Below are 14,753 nucleotides of genomic sequence, written 5' to 3'. Positions count from 1 at the left end.
AAATGGGAAAGTTTGGCGTGTTTATTCTGGTACTTGCAGCGAGATGAGAAAGGCCATGGGCTGGTGTGTTCTGTCTCTCTGCAACTATTGACCCTTTCTGCACTCACAGCACCCCAGTTTTCCCCTGGAGGACCCCTCCTCCCACTCGCAGCCCCCGGGTGGGGTGGAAAGACTCCACCTCCTGCTTGGGGATAAGAATGCCCCTCACTTGGGCCAATCAGAGCATTGCACCCCCTGGCCACAGGAAGCCAACAGCTGTTCTCTCAGCTGTTCTGAAATGCAGCTGCTCAGTGCAGGAGTCAGAACACTTGAGTAGGTGGGAGGAAAATGCTCCAGATTCCTCTCAAAATGTCCCACTGGGCCGCTGCCTGTTTTCAGAACAGCGAACATTCTCCTGGAAACGGCAGCCCACGGCTCGACTCTCAGCTGAGTCTGTGAAGGCGGGGACTGTGCACGCCTGCATCCCAGGACCAGGCGTGGACAGTAGTAGGTGACTGACAGTGACTGGTGAATGGCTGAACGATTTGTTAAATGCAGTGATCATTTACCAAATTGAAGTTTGACATACTGGTGGTTTGAGGACAAGCGGGTTTCCAGTGAGACCAGAACTGAGTGCGAATTAGATTTCAGTCCCCCCGCTCCCAATCCTGGGCTCATTTTATGATACCAGAGCTTCACAGGATGGATGCTCACCACTTTTCTGTTCTGGAGAGGATTTATCGTGAAATTACACTTAATCCACAGAGTAAGTAAAATACTTCCTTCTCCAGTCTTTCCCAAGCCTTTTGGTCACGTGGAAGAGAGAGCCTTAGTTTACAGCTATTCACCTGCTAGCACCTTTCTAGCACTTGCTAATCTTTCTGGTTTTTGTTTTGTTTTTGTTTTTAAACCAGGGAGCTGACTTTTGTCTCAGAGCCTTCACAAGTAACAAGATTTACTTAATGTTTTAAGAAAAATTTCAGACATACTTCAAAGCAAAGAAAATAACATTATTAATCTCCATGTACCCACCACACAGCTTTGAATACTATCAATACTTATCAAGCTTGTTTTACGTAGCCAACCCCCATCACACACTTTTTTTCAGTGTTTCAAAACCAGTCTTGGAAGGGTCAGGCCAGTGTCCCAACCTGCTGGACTGCCCATGACTCAGTTATCCCGACTCAGTTGGTAGCCCACGGCTTAATCCAAACTCTCTTCCCACCTCCTAAGACAGACATCAGGCGCCAGCCACCATGGTCGATGGTCAGACTGACCCTCCTGTAGCTGGGGATAGCCCGGCCCTTTACCTAACCCATTGTCCTGGCTCACCCTGAAACCCTGAGGCACCCGCCCAGAAGAACAAGAGACTGGTCCCTCCCCTGTCCCCTCACAAACCCTGCGCCTTTTCTTTAAAAAAAACCCACTCTTGCCTTCCCCGGGGCTGCAGCCCTCCAGAAGCGCAGCATCAGATAAAGGCGCTTGGATCAGATCACGCGCTCCCCCCCCCCCACCTCTATTTCTCATGTGTTTCTAACAAGTCTTCTAGGTTATGTCATTATACCCATAAATATTTCAGTATGTAGAGCTAACAGGTGAAAGCTTTCTTTTCAGTCTAGCCCCACTATTCCATTATCTCATCTAATGCAATAAAAAGTAATTCCCTAATATCACCCAATACCCAGTCCATGTTCATGTGTTCTAAATTGTCTCATTTATGTCTGGTTGCTTCGAATGGAGATACAAAGAAACCCCCACCCTAGACTTTATTCTTATGTCTCATTTAATCTATGAGCTCTATAATCTTTAGCTCTTCCCCCCCCCCCCCCGCCTTTTTATGCCATTACTTATGGAAGAAACCAGTTTATTTGGCTGCTGGATGTCCCACTTTCTGGATTTGGCTGCTTAAATTCTTGGAGTGTTTTTAAATATGTCCCCTGTCCCACTGCTGTCCCTGTAAACTGGAAGCTTCAGATTCAGTGGCACTGAGAGTGTTCCTGAGGGACAGAACCTGCAAGGTGAACTTTCTGAACTGGAGTCTGTGGTCAGATTAGATGGGAACGCACTACTGACCTTGTTTCTGGGGCTAACAGGGACAGCGTAGCCCCTGGCATGTGGGTGTAAAGCAGCTATTCGAACTGTTGGCCACAGACGGCTGTAATCAAGCTCCTCTCAAAGGCAGGGCTCCCAGGAACCCAGTGTTTGCACTCACAGAACTTCTTAGTGAAATAAGGAGGTAATGCCGCAGGTTGGTCGCTTCTAAGCGTGCTGGAGAGGGCGGGGGAGAAAACGATGCAGTCGGGGCCTGAAATCCCCAGCTCAAATTATTGTGAGCTTTTTGTTCAATGTTTTGATTAAAAATTTTTATCTCCTAGGCTGTAAATGTTGGTTGCTAGTGATATTAACATAACTTACTGGCTTTATCATATATATAATTTATTTCTTCACCCTACTGTTTCAAAATACAAATATTAATACTGAGAATAAGACTACTGAATGCACTTTCTCCCAGAGTATGTATCTTAGTAAGGATGAATGGCCAAAATACTGTTACATTTACTTGAAATAATGATTCTCAGGGTGGCTGTGTTACCAACTTGATATACAATTAGGGTCATTGCTTCTGTACATTTTTATTTTTAAGAATTTACTTTATTTCTTTGACATAATTTAGTATTTTAAATTATGTAAAACATTTAGTGGTTCCAAAGTTAGAACTCTATAATAAGGTATATTAACAAAACTAGTTTTTATCAACAACCTTCCTCCTCTCTTCCCTTAATTTAACCATTTCTATTAACTTTTGGTTCATCTTTCAATTCTTTCTCTTTCAAATTACAAGCAAAAACTAATAGGACAAAAGCCATTTTCTCAGGCCCTCTTTCTCAGAGCTGGCGGACCCCATAAAGCGTGACTGACCCTAATTGTTCTATGAGCTTTATCCTCAGGGCTAGAAAATTACTGGAAGCGCCCTGAGGGTGCAGAGGCTCGGGGAACTCACAGAACAGGACACACCAGACCGCAGGGACCACAGGACCCTGCGCCCAAAGATAACATTGGAACAGGTGGCAGCCCAGCTGAAACATCCTGCTCTGCAACCCGATAAAAACTCGCAGCCCCCACCCCCCAGGGCTGGGGAGGGGCTGGTGCACATCTCCGCCCGCACCTAGCCCTTTCCCTCCCTCGGGAAAGTGACAATAAAAAACTTTGCTTTCTGCACTTCTTGTGAATTCTGTCACAGCCGCGTCCCTGGGCACCTGGGTATAAGAAAAACGTATACCTGTGTTCAGTTCTCTCTCCCTGACGCTCTGAACATGTGTTGTTGTGGCTTGTTTTCCCTTAATATGTCCTGGAGGTCATTCTCTAGCATTACACAGAAATTCTTCTTCCTTGTTTCTTTTTACATTGCGTGAGAACTTAATGGCATGTTTTTATGAGCAATGTGTCATTTCCTTTCTATTTATGACAAGCTTATTCCAGGTTCCCAGCAAGAAACGGATGGGTAATCGGAGAATTCAATCAAGGGCCGTTTTGTACAGATGTGGGCTCCATGGAGGTAAACCAGAGGAACGGTCCAGTTCCCCAGGGCCAGCAGCTGCAAGGGGCCTGAGAGGCAAGGGGAGATGTGGTCACTAGAACCAGAGAGGGGCCTCGGGACAGCAGCTATGTCCCAGGGCTGAGGAACACAGTCAGCCCTTTTGTGCTTCCCGGGGAAGGAGCTGAAGGAGTAAATACTACATCCTTAGTACTGTCCTTTCTCCCTCTTCCCAATCTCCTAGTGATACTCCCGCTGACCAATCCCAAATGGAACAGAGGCTGTGGGGGTCCCCCTGAGCAGGCTGAAAGTCAGCCCAGGACCCAGAGCAGATGGGGAGGGGTGGGGAGTGGATTGCAGGGGCAAACAGCACACACTGGCATAGCAAGCAATACTCATTCTCATGCATGAGTGATATAAGTTTTCCTTTACATTGAATGTACTTATGTTTTCACAATAAGTTTAAGCGGTATTACAGGGGTAGGAGGATATGACAAAAATGGAGAAGGGGGTGCCAGATGACTGCGGCTGAGCCACCCGGCTTGGGGCCACACTGCTGCCTTGTATGTTAGGTGCCAGGCTCCTCTCACAACGGCCCTCTCTGGTGGCCTTTCCTCGGGCCCTGTGGGAACTGCTGAGCACCATTAGGCAAATGGTCTCTCTAATTGGAAAGAGGAGGAGAGGCTCTGGGAGGTCTCTGTGTGAAGGGGCTTGAGAGGCCATGAAATGGACCCATGCTCTCCCGGGCATTCCGTGGCACTGCCACCCTCACCCCAACCCACGCCCTCGGCCACCCTCCCAGAGAGCACAGAGCCCTCTTTCTTACTCCTTGGCCAGTGGAGCAGCAGAGGGAAGCTGGACACTGCCTGTCCTTGGAGCTGAAGGTCTGGGTTGGAGAGTAGAAAAGGCCCTTGCAGAGTGGAAGGGTCCCCTGCCTGTATTCAGTCCAACACCCACCTGGCCCTGGTTCACAGGCCAGCCGTGGCCTGAGGGCTGAGTAATGGTCTTTGAGAAGCTTCAGTTTCTCTCCAAGGACCCGGGGAGGCAGGAAGCTCTGCGATTGGGCGGTGAGAGGGATAAAAGAGATGGTTCTGGCAGAAGGTACCCTGCTGCCCTTCCCTTGCCTCCATCTCTGGATCTACTTCTGCTCACTGAGCTGAGTGCTTGAGCCCCTCCCCTGAGCTGGGCACTGTGCAAAACGCTAGGGACACAATGGAGACAGGAACCCCCCAAGAAGCTCCCAGTGCAGTGAGGAAGGCAGATGGATAAACGGCTAGGAGGTACCTAACCCACACCTTGGGAGTCAGAGAGCTTTCCAAAGGAAGTGATGTCACAGTCAGCCGCAGTCAGGCTGAGAACTGAAGGATGGTAGGAGTGAGCAGTTCAGGTCCACAGGGAAACTTTTCCCAGGCAGGGGAAACAAAGGGGAGGGTCAAGAGATCCTGGTCTGATAGAGCAATTACAAGTGGGCAGGTTATCAAAATGTGCTGGTGAGGGGAGGAGAAGGCAAGGGATGGGGCCTGGGAGAGGAGGCTGGAGGGGTAGGCAGGGGTCAGGCTCTGCAGGGACTCCTAAGCCACCTTAAGGAGCTTGGAGGGTATAAGGCTAACATACTAGGGGTGTTTGCCTGTGGGCCTAGCAGTTTTCAGGCTGGAGAAACCCTTCCAAGGCATGGACCCATAGCCCTTTGCACCCAGAATGTGGAGGGGGGATTTCAGACATCAGGGAGGCTGGCATCTGCAGTTTCCACAGTTCTTACCAGTGGCTCTCCGGTTCTCCATTCCCTTGACCCCACATCCCTGAAAGACAATGGCCTCAGGCCCGAGAGCTCAGATTTTGAGAAGAGGGAGAAGGCCCATCCCCACGGCTCCTGTTGGCCCCTCTGCCTGCCCCGGCTGTTTGTTCCTGCTCCGCTTCCTCCTCCATCTGTCTGCTCCGGGTTTGCCTCCTTGTTTCCTCCCGTTTCCACAGGAACAATCTCGGTCCCTGCCCTCAAGGCCGTCCATCGCAATCTGGCCTTCTCCGCTTCTGTTACTCTCCACGTCATCTTTCTTTGGAGGTTTCCTCTCACATGGTCTCTCTTTTCCTTACTCTCTGCATCTGCTTCTCCAGTTTAGAAGCATAGAATGACAGGTGAATACGAGCTAATAAACTCATCAATATGGAAGTTATAAAGTAAATATAAAGGTCCTCATCTCCGTTTTCCACTCCAATCCACCCCCTCTCCAGCGGCCACCACTATTTATGCCTTTGTAGGTATGTATGGCTCACCCCGGTCTCTCTCTCCCTTTCTGTCTGTCTGTCTCTCTTTGTATAGGTTTCACTGGGTCTTGGTCCCCCTGCCTTCCTCTCTTCCTGTTTCTCTGTCTCTTTCTCCTGTGTCTCTCCCAGTGTCTGTCTCTTTTCCTTTCTCTCTCTCTGTCTCTGCCTCTCACACACTCCCTTTATCTTCATCTTTCTCTTATTCTACTTCTGCCTCTTGTCAAAATATGCTTTACAAGTTAAAATCATGACTCTCATACAAATAAAAAGTGAGTGTGTATCAGCCAGTGGTTTCTTTATGCCGGGGGGAAAGGAGCAGAATGGTAAAACGGATTCGACGGGAATTCAAAGGGAGATCATGTGTGTGGGGGAAGAATGCTGGGCAAAGGACCTCTGGGTCAAATACAAATGTCACCTCTGGGGTTCTTTTGTAACTGGACAGAAATCTGTGAGTTAATATGTATCTTCAGCGGCAGAGACCTAATCAACAGTAAATAGTGAGTCAAACAAGAATAAGAACACATCCCCCGGAGAAGAAGATAATCCTCAGATGCTCTTGCTAGGCCACGCTCCAGGCTGATGCCAGAAGACACGTGGTCACTTTTGTCTTATTGCTAAGACTTGGGTATGTTTTCTCCACATTTGTTTCTCTGTCCCTGCCTCTTCCTCTCCCCATGTCCTCACCTGTCTCTCTCTCTCGATCGGGACAGACTCTGTCAGTATCTCTGTCTCTCTTCCTTTGATTCTGTCCCTTGGTCTCGATTTGACAAATCACACTTCAGTGCCTATCCCTGGGAGTCAGCCACTTGCCCGGGCCTGTGCTAGGAGCTGTGGGGAAAGGACAGAGCCCAATCCGACATGCCCTCGCCACTCTGTCTGTGTTTCTTTCCAGAGCTGGAAGGAATGAAAATGGAAATTCTGAGCCCTTGGAGGAGAGGCGCTGAGGGTGTGGGACGTGGCAGGGCGAGGGAGGGCCGGCCAGCTGCAGAGGGTTGCAGTGAGCTCCAGAGCTCCCGGCTTCAGCTGGCTGGGGCGGAGATGATTCACAACACAAGAATGTCTGAGTCAGGGGTATAACTCAGCTTGGGATGGGGCTGGGAAGGGGGCAGCTTAGAGGGGGAGGTGGGGAATTGGAGACCTGTGTTGGGACCAGGGGCCAGGATGGGTGGCTGGCTATGATTTGTCCTGGCCCTAGGTACCCCTTGCTGTCCTGGGATTTCAGGAAAGAAACCTCTTCTTTTCCCGTGCTGCAAGTGAAAAGGCAGAGCCCTTTATCACTCTAGATAAAGCTCTATCTCTCTAGATAAATAGCAGGATAGGCTCAGGAACCATAAGGCTCTGTTGGCAAAACTGGGATCTGAGTGGAGGATCCCAGAGAGGGAAAGAAGTGGGAGACAGAAGAGAAAGAGGAAGCACTGGATTGGATGGTGGAAGGCATTAAGTTAAATGACTTAGTGATTTGCAAGTGTTTTATTATTAGCTGCAGAACCTTTTGTTAACAGTATTATTAAAATAGCCAAACAGCTGCCTCTGAGGGTCTGAAGGGGAACCTGCGCCCCCTCATCTTGGTCTTTGCCACCTGCTGTTTGGAAATTATGACCCAACCTAACATCTCCATCTTACAAATGAGCAACTGAAGCCCAGAGAGGGGAAGTGATTTGCCCAAGTCCTTTATGGCGTGGGTGAGGGACCCAGGACTCAGTCCTTGCCCAGTGTTCTTTTCAAAAGGATGGGAAGGACAGAGAGAGTGAGCTTCCAAGCAAAAAGGATGGAGAGAAGAGAAACGAGAAATTGGAGGAGAAGAGGAGCAGATTGGGAGAGAGAAGGAAACAAGGGGCTGTGTCCCTTTAAAGTTTTCTAAACTGGGAGGTTGGGCATTATTTATCTTTCTTTCAGAAGAATAAGGAAGAGGGAGGGTCAGTGCCTTTAGAGAATGATGGATCCTGCCCCGAGCAGTGTGGCTGGGTGTCATCCCACAAAGTGAAAGGTTGTGGGTTCGATTCCCAGTCAGGACACATGTTGGGTTGTGGGTTTGGTCCCTGATTTGGGTGCGTAAGACAGGTTATTGATCAATGTTTCTCTCCCTCTCTTTCTCCCTCCCTTCCCATGTCTCTAAGAATAAATAAAATCTGAGAGAAATAAAGGGAGGGAGGGAGGGAGGGAGGGGGGAAGGGAGGAAGGGAGGAAGGGAGGAAGGAAGGAAGGAAGGAAGGAAGGAAGGGAGGGAGGAAAGAAGGAAGGGAGGGAGATGAATTCAGCCCTTCTCAGTAAAGGCACCAGATGGGTGGCTCAGGGAGAGGTTTCCCCAGAGGTGGGTTTTGTTTAGAAAGGGATCCAAAGCCTCAGGATGGGCCACACACTCTCCAAGTTGGCATAGGCCCCATAATCAAGGTGCATCGTCTTAGGCTGCTCTCATTTGATACCTGCCTGCCCCTGGAGACACTGAGTTTGACACCCCCTGGTAACCCTGATTTCTCTTCCAGGGATGTACCAGGCTGGTGGATGGAGCCTTTTCCTTCTGCCCAGGGGAGGAAGTAGGGACTACTGGCTGCCTGCCAGGCGGAGCAGACTGCAGGCTTTCGGGGCAGCAGGTCTGACATCCTCCAGGACTCACGCCTGGTCCCTGGGACCATCCCCGGTCCCTCGGTGCCCAGGATACTTGGCAACTTTGTGATACTCTGGGTCCTTGGGCAGATAGATCTTCTCTCTCCAGGGCTCATTTTTATTCAATATCGCATTGGTACAACCAGTGGCCTGAAAATAAATTTGTACGTTTCAAAAATCATGGTTTTTAGTAGTAAATCCAGTTTAAGAAATAAAATCTTCAGCAAAAAGCCCAATACATCAGACAGATGAAAGTAGTTCTGCTCTGGTTGAAGGAGGCATGGGCTGGGGGCCCGGAGACCCTCTCTCTTGGCCTTCCTTCTGCCCCTTTAAGGCTCCTGCAAGGAACTCCTCAAACTCTAAGAGAGCTGTTTGCAAACCACTGGCATGGGGAACCTCGAAGACTCATTAGAAGAAGGTCCTGCCTGAAGGAAGGTACAGGAGCCAGGAGTGGGGAGAGGTGACATACGGGGGCAGTGTTAGGTCGGCCTAAAGGAGATGGCGGTGAGGCCACCTTGTCCAGGAAAGGGTGCAGAAAATGGGGCTTGGGTTGGAGAAGAGGGTAGAGGCTCAGCTGCTTAATCCAGATCCCCCTTCTTGTCCCTGCCTCCCCCAGCCCTGGGACCTGGAGTCTTCCAGGCTGCCTCCCAGATCAGCTAAGTCACAGCCCCAGCTGCCACGTCGTCACTGGGCTGGCGGGCTGTCATTACTCCTGGTTCCACAGCTGCTAAAACTGAACCGAAGTTTGGTTTGTGGGCCACGTCAGGGAACATGTAAGAGCTGCCACGTTGTAGGGGTGGTCATGGGGTTTCCCCTCCTTCAGAAAAGATAGCCAGGCGTGTGGGGTTTCAGACGCAAATCAGTGCCTGCGGGTGAGTGTTCCCTGGAGCAGGACCAGCAGCTGCAATGGTACAGAGCCAGGGATGAGAGGAGACAGAACCAATCCACCACCGAGCTCCTCCAACCCTGCCCAGGGCTGTGGGGGGACAGCTCAGGCCACAGGAGCCCTGCACCCTCAGTCAGGGATATAGAGCCCAGAGAAAGGCTGAAGGGCTATGAAACCTCCAATACATGTCTTCAGCCTTTACAGAGTGTGCGTCCACGCCAGCGGTGGGAGGCCTTTTCTCAGTGTGCCCTAAGGCCAAAGGATTGGGTCAGGCTTCAGCCCTGCCACTGACTGGCCAGGGGAACCAGGACAAGTCACTTCACCTTCTCAGACTTCAGTTTCTTCTTCAAACAGGGGTGTTGGGTCAAATACACATTTCCTGAAGAGTTTTTCTTGGAATGCGAGTTATGCGGGATACATTCAGAAGCTCACAAAATAGAGGGCTCTGTAACGGTTAAATGGAATTAATCAGGTTTCTTTTCTGCAGAACTTTTTAGAGTCTTTAATGTGCTAACATAGCTCAGAAATACCCCTGAGGAAGGTGTCAAATGCCACATTAATCAAACTCACTCAAAACCCAAGTGTCCCTTTTTTCTCTGAGGACTGATATTTTGTGGAATACAAAGGGGGACTCAACTCCCCCGGAATTATCTTCTGGAGGGCAAGCCCCTTGTAGTACAGGCTTCCCCCGTTAGATGAGTGTTCTAGGAACCCATCTGTATCAGTGTACCAGCTGGTGTTGTTGTGAGAGGCTGCATTTGACTTCAGTGATTTTTTTTGAAGACTCAACGCCTTTGCCCATTTCATGATAGATGATTTACAAGTGCTCCTGCCCACACTGCACTGGGTGTTCAGCAGTTTTTGACCAAAAAGGCAGGACTCCCGTGCCCCACCCTCCCTATTCACCCCATCTTACCCCTGACTTTTTATTGTTTCCCCAGATGAAAAAAGTCCTCAAGGGGAAATATTTTGCAGATGTGGAAGAGGTGAAACAAAAAATGACAGAAGCACTAAAAGGCATCAAAATCAAGGAGTTCAAAAACTGTTTGGAGCAGTGGAAAAACATCTCAATAGGTGTACTGCATCAAAAGGAGAGTTCTTTGAAGGTGACTAAAGTCTAAATGTGTAGGAATAAACACACAACTTTTCATAAATAAATTCCAGGGGTTTTTTTGGGTCCCCCTCATACACTCTGGGAAATGTTGAATGATTTAACAGCCTGATGATAAGATAGCTAATACTTATTGATAGGTTACATCATAATATGCAACCGTGAGCCAAATGTATTACATATATGATCTCATTTGATCCTCCCAAGAGCCTACAGTAGAACGTTGTATTTTACCCCTGAGGAAACTGAGGCTGGAGGTTAAAGAAGATGCCGCAATTTTCCAAAGTTAAATATTTGCTGCAGGACCCGGGCCCCAGAGATCTGATTCCAAAGCAGAGCCTCATAACCTCGCTCTCTTGTTCACTGAGTCTCTAAAACGCATGCTCACTCGAATCTCACCCTGACTGTGTTCAGGAGGGCCAGGGATGATACTCATGCCCTTTATCAGGGGCGGGAACTGAGGTGGAGGGAGGGGTAAACTGCTCAAGGAAAGATATGGGCAGGGCCTGTGGGCACAGGCCCTACTAAGGGCAGAACTGAACTCAGAACTCAAATTAAAGCATCTCTTTGGTAGGTTTGTGTCAACATGAGAAAGAGTGGCCAACACACTGTGAGCCATTTGTCACCTCATCGAAGAAGGGGGCTCTGTGAGACGGCGGCTTGGCAAAGTCTCATTGGGACCTGGATGGAAGAAGCTAGCTCAGTGGGAAGAATCTTGGACTAAATGTTGAGTTTGGACTTTTCATTTCCGCTCCACATGGGCCAGCAGGGTGACCTTGGGCAAGTCCTCGAGGGACACTCTGTCTACTCAAGCCCAAAACGTGCTTGGTGAATCCTGACTTTTCTATCCTGGACTCACTGTGCCTGCCGTTCAATAAGATTACGGGTCTAAAAGCCCTTTGTGTACTGTAGCGAGCTGAGGGCAGAGTCACTGGGAGAACTGTGAGAGGTGAGGGGTGAATGCAGTGAAATCTCATCCTCCTCTCTGTTCAGCCTTGCCCTGGTCAGTGGCCGCTCTGCCCAGGGGACCAAGGGCCAGATGACAATGAGCCTTTGTGCCCTTCAGCCAATGGGAGGGCCCCCGTGGGGAACGATACAGTAACAAGACAGCAGGCTGAGTCAGTCTCCAGGTGCCCCAGCCTTCTTAGCTTGGCAGCCTTGACTTTGAGCCAGACATACAAAGGGTGCATTTCAGAGTTTTGATACATAATCTTCAGCCCAAAGGGATCAGCCAGCCCAGTCCCTGCTCCACAGGGTACAGGCAGCTAGAGCTGGAGTCGGGAGACCAGGGCTCCAGGCCTAGCTGTCCGCACTGTGACCTTGAGCCCAAAGATCCCCAATTTTCCTAGCCCTACAAGGAAGGTGAGGCACTGGGTAGAGCCTAAGGGCCCCATCAGCTCTAAGCTTTGAGAGAATAGAAATTGAGCCTGAGCTGGAGGGGTGGGGAGGGTTGGAGCAGCTGGGGAAGGAGGCTGGTACAGGGAAGTGGTGGAGAGGGGGGAGGGGATCTGGAGTTGAGCTACTTCTGTGGATTTCTGGCTTCACCACTAGGGAATCTGAGCAAGTTATTCAGTTCTCTGCCCCTTTGTATCTCACCTTTAAACTGGGAGTGGGCATCGTACCTACCTGTGCTAGATAAAAAAGGCCCCTTGAAGATGTCCATATCCTCACCCCTCAACTACAAATATGTGAGCTTACATGGCGAAGGGGACTTTGCTGATTACATTAAGGCTTTTGAGATGGGAAGATTACCCTAGAGTATCTGGGTGGGCTGATGTAATCACAAGGGTATAAGAGGGAGGCAAGAGGGTAAAGTGGACAAGGGCGTGTGATGGCAGAACCAGAGGTTGGAGTGACATGAGTAGGAGATGGAGGGGGAGGCCACAGGCCAAGGAGTTTGGGTGGCGAACAGAGAGACTCTTCCCTCCACCCTCCTTCCATAAGGAACACAGCCCTGCCGACACCTTCGTGTTAGGGCTTCTGACCTCCCGGACTAAAGTAATAAATGTATATCTTACGTCACCAAGCTTGTGGTAATTAATTACCGCAATCATGGGAAACTAATCTACTACGTAAGAGTGTATATTAAGTGAAGATTACTGAGATGGTGGTTATAGTATTTTGCCCCGTGTCAGCTCAGTGATATAGGATATGAACTCTCTTCCCAGCTTAGTCATCACTGTTCCAATGGGACCTGGTTCCCACAGGACATTAAGTTCCCATGTGCAAAACTCGTTAAGTTCTTTACCTGCAAGGTGCACTCAGGATTTATGGCCTGAAGAGCCGAACCTGTTTCTAACGTGCGGCCTTACGGGATGGTTTTTGGCGTTGCTTTTATCTATTTAACTTTCTACTGGGTTGCTTTCCTTTTTGCCAGAAGCCAAATGAACAGCCTCCTTGGTTTCTTTCCAGAGTTCAGACCTCTCACTCCCTGTCCAGGTATTCCTGCTCACACGTGGGAACACTGGTGGCCCCCCAGGTCCCAGGCCCAGAGATGGTCCATCAGGTGGTTCAGGCGACAGACTCCCATTATTGAGCAGAAGGACAAGCAGGTCCTTGGTGGGGCTGTGAATCTGCCTCTTAGCCAGGGGTAAGGAGACCTGGTTTTGAGCCCTGGCTCTACTGGGTGGTTGGGGCCTCAGTGTCCCTATATCTGCAATATAGGTCCTAAGCCCTTCCTGGACTCCCTCACAGGACTGCGCTGTCATTCACTGAGACAGAAGATGAGGAAGTACTTTGGAATAGCCAAAAGGGTGTCAAAATGGTAGGAATAAAGAGGAAGGAGAAAAGAAAGAGGGAGAAACAAGGGTAGTCATCTCCCTTTCTAGGTCAAAGTCATCCATGCTTCAGAGGCTCCCATTGCCCCAGGGTGCTCTTCCCCTGTTGGGGACCACTCTGTGTGGTTTCAGAGATTGCAACCCCGAGAGAGCAGGCTCTGAAAGGGGCTAGGAAGTCTCCCTGGAAAACCAGATAACTCAGGTGGCAGATATGACCTGACTCTAACACTGAGGGTTCCTGTGAGAATCAGGATGGATAAATACATTGTATCCTTTGAAGCTTGCTTTGCTTTGTATAGCCCTGTCAATATAAATGAGATGTTTAAATTCAAGGCATAAGGAGTAAACTCCTTATCTCATGAAACACGTCTTAAAGACCCTCTGGTGTCAGCATGACTAGCAGACCCTGACCTAGTACAAATCTCTGTGTTCCTTCAGTTGTTACCTATAGATAAAACCTGTTTTTGTATGACTATAGCCTTTTGACATTGATTGATGAGCTATGCATGTCTACACTTACACATACCATTCCCAATAAAAGTCATTTGGGAGAAGGGCTTGGGGCATTCCCCACTAGAGGGAATCACCACCCCCTATCCCACTGGAACCACATGATCGTGTCTGGGACGACGTATTTCTCATCTGCGGCGACCGAGAGGAGGTCTGCTGGACGGAGTTCCTCCCATATTCCCCCCAAGGTATAAACCTACCAAGGTTTCCTCTGGGGGATCCTGGCCAGGGGTGTCTCTGTAGGGGCCGGGAAGTGGTCCCCAGGTGGGATCTCTGTCCCAAAGCTTTAACTTAGCCCTAATTGGCTTTCCAATTCCTGAGCTGAAGGCCACATGGGAACTCCAGCCAAACACTAGGAATAGTTTCATCGGCTCATTTTCATCAGAATCATTATCTTAGTTTACAAAGAAAACACGAAGTTTAAGTTAATTTTAGTCCCCATGATGCCTGGGAGCTATAGCAACCAATCCTATAAAAATATACATCTGTCCAGACAGCAAAACAGATCTCTGAGGAGTGTGCCAGCCCCCGGCGTGGAACCACCAAGGCAGAGCCCGGCCCTGGCCTCCGCACCGGGGGAGGCCTTGGTAGTCATCTGGAGCAGCTCCTTCCTTGGATTCTTGACCTGTCCTTCTGAGAACCTGGAAAAAGCCAGGGACCTTTCCGGCACAGACGCCCAAACTGTCGCACCCAATTTCTACAGGTCTGAGGGTCTCTTGAAGACCAGTGTTCGGCATGACTCCAGGCTGGAGGCCTACTAGAAAACCTCCCTCCCCGATGGAGAGCCGATGCTGTGATGGCCACTGCTCTAGACGCTGGAGCACGGTGGCGAAGATGACAGGTGACCCCCCTGCTCTCGAGGAGCTTCTGTCTAGTGGGGGAGACAAATGGTTTCTGATCACGACAGGTGTGAGGAAGGAAATAAAACAGGGTAAGGGCATGCACTATGCCAGTGAGAGAGGTCGGGAGAGTGACTTAAGTTGGGTGGTCAGGAAGGCACTCTTACAGGAGGTGACATTAGGACAGAGACCTGAAGGATGATAAAACTGTAGGCACAGGGGAATCAGAATGTCCTAGAAGAATGTCCCT

This window comes from Desmodus rotundus, chromosome 6 (assembly GCF_022682495.2).
Source record: "Desmodus rotundus isolate HL8 chromosome 6, HLdesRot8A.1, whole genome shotgun sequence".
NCBI lineage: Eukaryota > Metazoa > Chordata > Mammalia > Chiroptera > Phyllostomidae > Desmodus > Desmodus rotundus.
Note: the sequence above shows the minus strand (reverse complement) of the source record.